This window comes from Loxodonta africana, chromosome 25, assembly GCF_030014295.1.
Source record: "Loxodonta africana isolate mLoxAfr1 chromosome 25, mLoxAfr1.hap2, whole genome shotgun sequence".
NCBI lineage: Eukaryota > Metazoa > Chordata > Mammalia > Proboscidea > Elephantidae > Loxodonta > Loxodonta africana.
Window position 1 is genome coordinate 4,936,657 of NC_087366.1, and position 8,598 is coordinate 4,945,254.

General features: G+C 36.9%; 1 pseudogene; it reads right to left on the reverse strand.

Annotated features, from left to right (window-relative positions):
- Window positions 1-6,218: 6,218 nt before the first annotated feature.
- LOC100655924 (succinate dehydrogenase [ubiquinone] cytochrome b small subunit, mitochondrial-like) lies at window positions 6,219-8,334 on the reverse strand (annotated as a pseudogene).
- Between the last annotated feature and the right edge of the window lie 264 nt (window positions 8,335-8,598).

Genomic DNA, 8,598 nt, shown 5'->3' on the forward strand with positions numbered 1-8,598 from the left:
TGCCATCATGGTTATGCTGGCTTCATAGAGTAAGTTATGGAGTATTCCTTCCTTTTCTATGTTCTGGGATAGCTTGAGTAGAACTGGTGTCAACTCTTCTCTGAATGTTTAGTAGAATTCTATAATTTTTTGATAAAAATGTCTCACAGTTTTGAGTAGTATTAGTAACTTTTCCCCTTCATCAGCTTTCTTATTTCATAAAAAAGCTCAATGTTTAGTAGAGTTATCTACTGAGATTATCTAAGCCAGAATTTTTTTTTTTTGGAAATTTCTTTTCCTGACCTCTTCTATTTCTTTTCTTTCTTTCTTTTTTTTTTTTTTTGCTATGGTTCTCTTCAAATTTTCTTCTAGGTTTTCCAATTTGTTGGAATACAATTCATCATAATGTTCTCTTATGATCCTTTTTATCTACGTTGGGTCTGTCTTAATATCATCTATCTCATTTCTTATTTTTGTTGCTTATTATTTTTTTTCTTTGTCAGTTTGACATGTGGTTTGTCAATTTTTTTGATCCTCTCAAAAAATCAACTTCTAGTCTTGTTGATCCTTTCTATTGCTTTTCTGTTTTCTAGCTAATTTATTTCTACTCTGATCTTTATAATTTCTTCTGGTGGCTGTGGACTACTTTTGTTGCTCCTTTTCTCTTTGTTTGAGTCGTAGGATTAAGCTATTGATTTTGGCCCCCTTTTTTTCTTTTTAATGTGTGCATTTATTGTTATAAATTCTCCTTTGAGCACTGATTTTGCTGTGTCCCAAAGATTTTGGTATGTTGTATTTTCATTCTCTGTTGACTCTGATTTTTTTAAATTTATTTTTAATTTTTTCTATTACCCAGTAGTTTTAAGTAATGTGTTATTCAGTTTCTATGAATTTAATTTTTTCCTTGTTCTTTCTATTATTGATTTCTAGTTTTATAGCATTTATAATGAAAAGATGTTTTTTATTATATCAATTTTTTAAAAAATTTATTGAGGCTTGTTTTGTGGCTTAAAATATGACCTATACTGGAGAATGAACCTTGTACGTTGGAGAAGAATGTGCACTGGGTTGTTGTTGGGTGGTGTGTTCTGTATATGTCTATGAAGTCAAGTTGGTTGATCGTGTTATTTAGATCTTCTGTATCTTTGTTGAGTTTTTTCCTAGTCGTTCTGTCCATCATCAAAAGTGGTGTGTTAAAATCTCCTACTATTATTGTAGAACTGTCTATTTCTCTTTTCAATTCTGTTATAGTTTGTTTTACGTATTTTGGAGCTGTGTCATTGGGTACACAAATATTTATTATGGTTATGTCCTCTTGGTGGATTTACCCTTTAATCATTATATAATGCCATTCTTTGTCTCTTATAATGGATTTTGACTTAAAGTCTATTTATTAGAGATTGTTACTGCCACTCCTGCTGTCTTTTGGTTACTGTTTACTTGATATTTTTTTCTATCCTTTGATTTTTAACCTACTTATATATTTGTGTCTAAGGTGTGTTTCTTGCAAGTAACATATTAATGGGTCATGTTTTCTTGTCCTTTTGTCACTCTCCGTCTCTTGACTGGTGCACTTGAACCATTCAGATTCAGTGTGATTTTCCGTAGAAATGAATTTAATGCTAACATTTTTTGTGCTCTTTTTGTGGTATTAATTGTTCCTTTGTTCCAATTAACTTTCAGTGCTAAGTTCTTTTCATTTATGGATTTTCTTTTCATTTCCTTCATTGCTCCTGATTTTGTGTTTGCTGAGTCTTTTTTATTTTCTTCTTTATTATGTTTAGTAGATTAGATTTATTGATTTCCTTTCTGGCTACTCTAAAATTTAAATTTATCTGCCTAAATTTAAAACAGTCTCTTATATCTTAATATCACCTTGACTTCCTCTCCATATGGAAGCTCTAAACTATACCATGTATTCACTGTTTTTTGTTCTGAAGTCATCATCATTTACAGATTGACATCTGTAGTTCCCTGTTTTCAGTTTTGCAGCTTTATTTTGCTTTTGAGAATTCTTCTTTTAAATTGATATTTGGGTGATGCTGTTCTGTGCCTTAATCTCAGGTTGTTTTTTGATGTCATTGGTTTTCTATCTGAAAGACTTTTTTAATGTTTCTTGTAAGGTGGATTGGGTTTTTACAAATTCTCCTAATTTCTGTTTATCTGGGAATGTCGTAGATTCACCATCATATTCGAGAGACAATTTCGCTGGGTATATGGGTCTTGGTTGGCAATTCTTTTATGTCAGGGATTTATATGTTATTCCACTGCCTTCTTGCCTGCATGGTTTCTGCCAAGAAACTGGTGTGCTTTGAAGGTGATACTTTGTTTTTCATGAGCTGCTTTCAGGATTTTTCCTTTATGTTTAGTTTTGGAAAGTTTAATTATTATATGTTTTGCTGACTTTCTTTTGGAGTTTCTCCTGTGTGGAGTCTGTTGAGCTTCTTGAAGGGAAACCTTCTTGTCTTTCATGATATTAAGGAAATTTCCTGCTAGTAAATTTTTCAGCAATTCTCCCTGTGCTTTTTTTTTTTTTTTCCTCCTCCTATTCTGGGAATCCAATTATGTGTGAATTATTCCTCTTGATAGCGTCCCACGTAACTCTTAGCCTTTCTTCACTTTTCTTCATTCTTTTTTTCTGATTTTTCCTCAAACAAATTAGTGTCTAGCAATTTGTTCTCTGTTTCACTGATTCTTTCTTCCATTGATTCAATTCTACTTCTCTGTGCTTCTATTGAGTTATCTATTTCTGATATTTTATTATTAATCTTCTGGATTTCTAGTTGTTGTTTTTGTATGGTTTCTAACTGTCTATTTTGTCATTTTGTCCTTGTATTGTTTTCCTGAACTTTTCTAGGGTTTTGTCTGTGTTTTCCTTGAGGATCCTATATGTATATCTTTGGAATTCCTTATCAGGTAGTTCTATTACCATTTCTTCCTCAGGTTTTCTGTCCCTTTATTTTGCTCACTAGTTTGAGTTATCTTATCCTCTTTCTTCATATAATTTGTTATTTTCTGCTGTCTCTGGGGCATTACGGTGTTAATTTATTTATATATTTCTTTATTGATTGTATGTATGTTTGTTTTGTGCTGATTTTTTGTTTTGTTTTGTTTGATGTGTCTAGAATTTTGTTTCCTCTCTTTCGCTATAGAATGTCTTTCTTCCTTTGTATTATTTTAATTGTTATTGTTTTGTGTTTCTGGTCGATGTGCGACTTTGGTGATGTCTGTTGTCTGGGAGTGATTTCCTTTCACTAGTGGGTATGATAAGTTACAACCACATGCGAGCCCTCTGTGGTTAGGCTTATATGTCTTACCTTACTGGACTGAGTGGAGGTAGGAGATCAGGTTCTTCCTTGATATTGGGTGATAAGTGTTGGGTGGTCAGGATCCCTCTACAGCCTTCGTGGGTTCCTTTCAAGTTGGTGCTAGCAGTTAGTGCACTCTCTGGAGGTCAGGGCAGGATGTCTCCATATCATCTGTGAGAGAGTACTACCCATATGAATGGGGTAGAGCCACTGTGTGTGGATGAATTGACATCTCAGTAGGTGTTGGGGAATCAAAGGATTCAGTGCAAGTGAAGACAGCCTGCAGTTACTGTATAGGTGTGGGATGTGTGCTATTGCCACTGAGTGGATGTTAGATGGGGCACTAGGATTACCTGCTCATCGTCTGACAAATGTATAGGTGGCATCTGTCAGGATGTGACTGAGATTGCTGGTGCAGTGATGTGCCTGTCCATTTGGTCACCTGGGTGTGAGTGCAGGGAGTGTTCTCACTGGTTGCCAGGTTCAGTGCTGTGTGTGCACTCCGCCAGTTGCTGGGAGATGAAGCAAGGGTGTACAGGTCACTGGTCACCAGGCGAGTGGCATAGGAACTCACACCGCTGGTTGTCAATTGGGTGGTGTATCACAGGGGTGGTAGAAGTGAACAAGTATGACCCTCTGGTTGCAAGTCTGACAGCATGTGAGTGCACAGTGTGGATTACTGGTGTTCATGCTGTGTGGGAATGGGTGGGGACAGTCATGAGCCTCTGGTTGCAGGTCATTACACCCAGGAGCATGCATGTCACAGATAATTAGTTGAGGGGGAAATGCAAGCTCACCATTAGTCACTGGGAGCCTGGGGAGGGTGGAAAAGTGGTAGTTAATGAACATGTTCTCTGGTCTCTGGCACAGTCAAGAGGCATTCCCCACAGAGTGCAGCTGGTGATCAGGACCTAGCCCCAACAAAATGTGAGAGGGGGGTTGTTCAGAGTCCAGCTGGGTGGAGCATCTTTAGCCACCACTCCAAGTACCGACCATTCCACCAGTGCCACCCACCCAAATGTCAATAGACTGCTGCTGATGAGTAATTCTGTCCCTATTTTCTGGCACCCTCCCTGCTCTGTGGTCAGCTCAATCCCTAGGGCTCTTGCCCACCTTTCTGCATATTCTCTTCTTAGATACAGCTCATGTTCTGCTAACCTTACTTTTCTCCAGGTTTGTCTACACAGTGTCTCTGCCTCCTATTGGGAATTTTGTGAAGTTGCTTTCCTGTACATCTCACCCATGAATGCTGTTCACTTTGTCCCAAAATGGCCACACTGGGCCTGGCCAGCCTGTAGGGTGCCTACAGTCTGTAAGTCTTATTTGCTGTTTTCATTAAGTTTATACCTCCCTTTGGTATTAGATCTAATTCTCCACCTTCCATTTGCTACTCTGTGTGTCCAAATTGTCATCTGTGTCTGTTTCACTTGGTTTCTTGGTTCTTTGCTGCAGAGGCGGGTGGCAAGTTGTGTCTGACTAAGCCACCATCTTAGGCTGTCTCTCATTGAGTTCTTTTTGACAACACTTTCTTGGTTTCATTCTTCTGCCTGGTTTACTGTATGCTTCAATATACTCATTAATTTTCTCCTGAAGTCTCAGTTTTAAATACTTTTGCTTTTTAATTGAAATGACAGTTCTTCAATATGGAACCTGAAAATATAACTATCCAATTTTCATATTGCATTATTAATTTTAATTCAATAATTTAGTTGATCTTATTTCTAAAAATATATTTTTAGAATATTCTTTTTATGTATTATTGCTAATTACATATATAAAAATACCATGAACAAAAAGCACATTCAGTCTAATTAATAGCTTGTGGCTAACTAAGTTCCCAAATACAGTGATGAGAAAAGTATGATCTTCCATTTAAAGAGATTTGTAAGCATTCCAAAAAAGAAAATGTGCTCTAAAGACTTTGCAATGCCTGTATTTTATTGTAATCACAATATATGGTAAGTTCCATTGTGAATGTCACACTTTCTTGGTTATTCAGCATTTTTCTCAAATTAGAGTAAGCTTTAAACTGTAATTGACCTGCTACTAACCCTTGTCCAGGTCCAAACCAAAAACCCACTGCCATTGAGTTGATTCTGACTCATAGCAATCCTATAGGACAGAACAGAAGTGGCCCACAGGTTTCCAAGACTGTAAATGTTTTTTTTACTCAGCATTTTATTTTACAATTTTTTGTTATTTTCATAGAATACATTTTCACAGTAGAGATGTCCAAAGTAATAAAATAACAGTTTGTAACTTCATAGTTTTATATTTGTAGGCAGATTAGTTAAGGACATTTGAAGGATAAGTCTTGGTTTAGAATCTGTAATATTTTAATACCTCTACAAGGGGACCTCTTCTGTACATGCAACTTCTCTATAATCAAAAATTCTCTAAGCTTTTCCTTCTAGGGTTTAGAAATTAGTAATATGAGCATCAGCATTTTCTAATTTGAGAATTACCCCCAGGACATGTAACCACTAGTAGCTAGCATCAACTGAACAGAGGGGAAAGTTTTCAAAAATTGAACAGTCTTATTTTCTGCAAAATCTTTATTTATGAGTTACCAGTCTTTTCCACTGTTCATCATTCTCAGAATAAATATAGAAGAGATTTGATCATAATGTGCCTATAGTAATAAACTAAATTCATATTAAGAGGTTGATAAATTAAAAAGCAAAAGGTCATACGTAATATTTAGTTATACTCTGACTCATCATCCCATCATCTCACCAGAATACAGAATTCCATTTCACTCTTTGGTGAATATAATTCCTCTCAAATCTTCTCCTCAAAGATTAAATTCTGAAAACAACCATGTGATTAGGAGAAGAGGATTCCCTCACCAATGCTCATATCTGTTATTTCCACCTTATTTTCAGTTGAATGGCCTGATACGGCAGAGGCAAAGAGGTGTACAGTCATTTGTTAAGACATTAGGACAAAAAAATCAGAGCTTCCACAGCATGCAACAGTTTTGCAGATGCCCACATCACGATAGTTGGAATAACAAAGACCAGCAAAATTTAAAGCTGAGAGTGTCAAGAAGCCTGCCTTGGCAGTTTTCTGTGATGAATCCCCATGGACATAGTAACAACTTGTCCAATACCCTTGTGACTATGGGGAGTAAGGGCTGCAGCCAGGGAGTAGTCCATCACTGAGCAAGGATTCAAATAAGCAGGTGGGTGCAGGCCCAGGAGCAAAACACTGACAACCCTCTCGCCAGTCCAGTGGAGAAATGCAACCTTGGAACCAGAATGGTGGCTGATGGACAGGTAGATGTGCTGTGCTCCTGAGGTAGGCCTATCCTGGAGAAATGCTGAGACATGGGCATGTCTGACCACTGGGGTTCAGAGGAAGAGAGCTCTGGCTCCGTGGGAACCACAGGGGATGCTCAGCCTCCAGAGCACCGCCGTGTTGGTCTTTAGGGCTCAAGACTGTAAATCTCTATGGAAGCAGACTGCCACATCTTTCTCCCACGGAGTGGCTGGTAGGTTTGAGCCACCGACCTTTCAATTAGCAGCCGAGCGCTTTAACCACTGTTCCATGAACTCCTCCTTAATCTACTCTTTATTACCCATCTCTTTATCAATTTATTCTTATCAACTATCATTTACAGCCTTTGGCTTCTCAGCAGTATTATATAAGAAACTCCAAGTAGTAATTAGATTATTATTTACACTCTAGAATTTGCTTTAGTTTGGAGATGTAAATGGAAAGATTCTTGGAGAAAGCATAGGATGGTTGAAACTTAAATTTTTCTTCTTAATAATTTTCACAGTAAATACTTAATATTAAAAATGAAGAAGAAATAAAGAAAAACAATCAACTATGCACATGCGAGATAATCTCTTATTTATTGGTATCTTAATGCAAGTTAACACAATGAGATAATCTGCCAGCTGGTATCAGGATTAGCGTAAATATGAACTATAAATGCTAAATCAGAAGGAGGAAAGTATAAATGAGTACACATTTCAGCTAAAAAAAAAAAAGGAACTCCTTCAAAAGATCAAGCTTTTGTGAGCAATTAAAGAAGAATGACAAGCAAAGGTGGTTGGTTCCTTGGAATATGTGAGATCATTAGGAAATCATAAAGTGTAGTACCTTTAAAGGAACTTTGTTATTAAAAAAATCAAAGCCAAACGCACTGCAGTCGAGTCATTCTGACTCATAGAGACCCTATAGGACATAGTAGAACTGCCTCATAGCATTTGATATATTCTAATAAGAGATACCTATAAACTTCACACACACTGTTATTTCCATCCTCTGTCTCTGTCCTCAACTTTTCTCTATGTGACAAAGTGTTTGAAGTTGAGGATCATGCAAGCTCATTTTCCAAAACAGTTCTAATTAAAAGCCTTTCCCCTTATTTTCATAAACATATTTAAGGGATTAAGAAATGTTTAAAAAATGTCAGTGATTAATGATAGGTGGAAAGTGAGTCAGAAATGGCATTATTTTCCACCCAATTTCATTAGGAGTTATTTCATTAGGAGTTATTTTATTTACAAGTTGAAGTGGGGACTTTGTACCTTACTTCTATGCCCAAAGTGTTTTCACCCCCTTCTGATATGAGTTGTATGAGCAATGGTGAAGATCAGTGTAAAATAGACAAGATATTTGAACAAAAATGAAAAAAGGTTTTTATGTGGCAATAGAGACTAAGTTCCTACTGTTCTAAGTTGATTCGTAGGTAATAGTGAAGATCTGAACTTTTCTTGAAAATACCATTCTAAAAAAGTGCCATACTTTAGTTAATGAAAGTTCAAGGCCTTTAGAGTCTCACATCTGGCAAGCAAATCACACTTCTACCACTTGACGGTTTGTGTTCCTAGGCAATGTCTACCAGTTTTCTGAACCACTCTCTTAATTTGTAAAATGTGGATATTGATGCCTCCTGACAGAGTATGGTGCTGAATTATTATGTATAGATATGAATTATTACGATATGTTGTTGTTGTTAGGTGCCATTGAGCTTGTTCCGACTCACAGTGCCCATATGCACAGCAGAACGAAACACTGCCTGGCCCTGTGCCATCCTCGCAGTTGTTGTAATACTTGAGCTCATTGTTGCTGCCACTGTGTCAGTCCACCTCGTTGAAGGTCTTCTTTTTCACTAACCCTCTCTTTTAACGAGCATGATGTCCTTCTCCAGGGACTGATCTCTCCTGATAACATGTCCAAAGTATGTGAAATGTAGCCTCACCATCCTTGCTTCTAAGGAGCATTCTGATTGTGCTTCTTCCAAGATAGATTTGATCATTCTTTTGGCAGTTGGAATATTCGATATTCTTTGCCAACA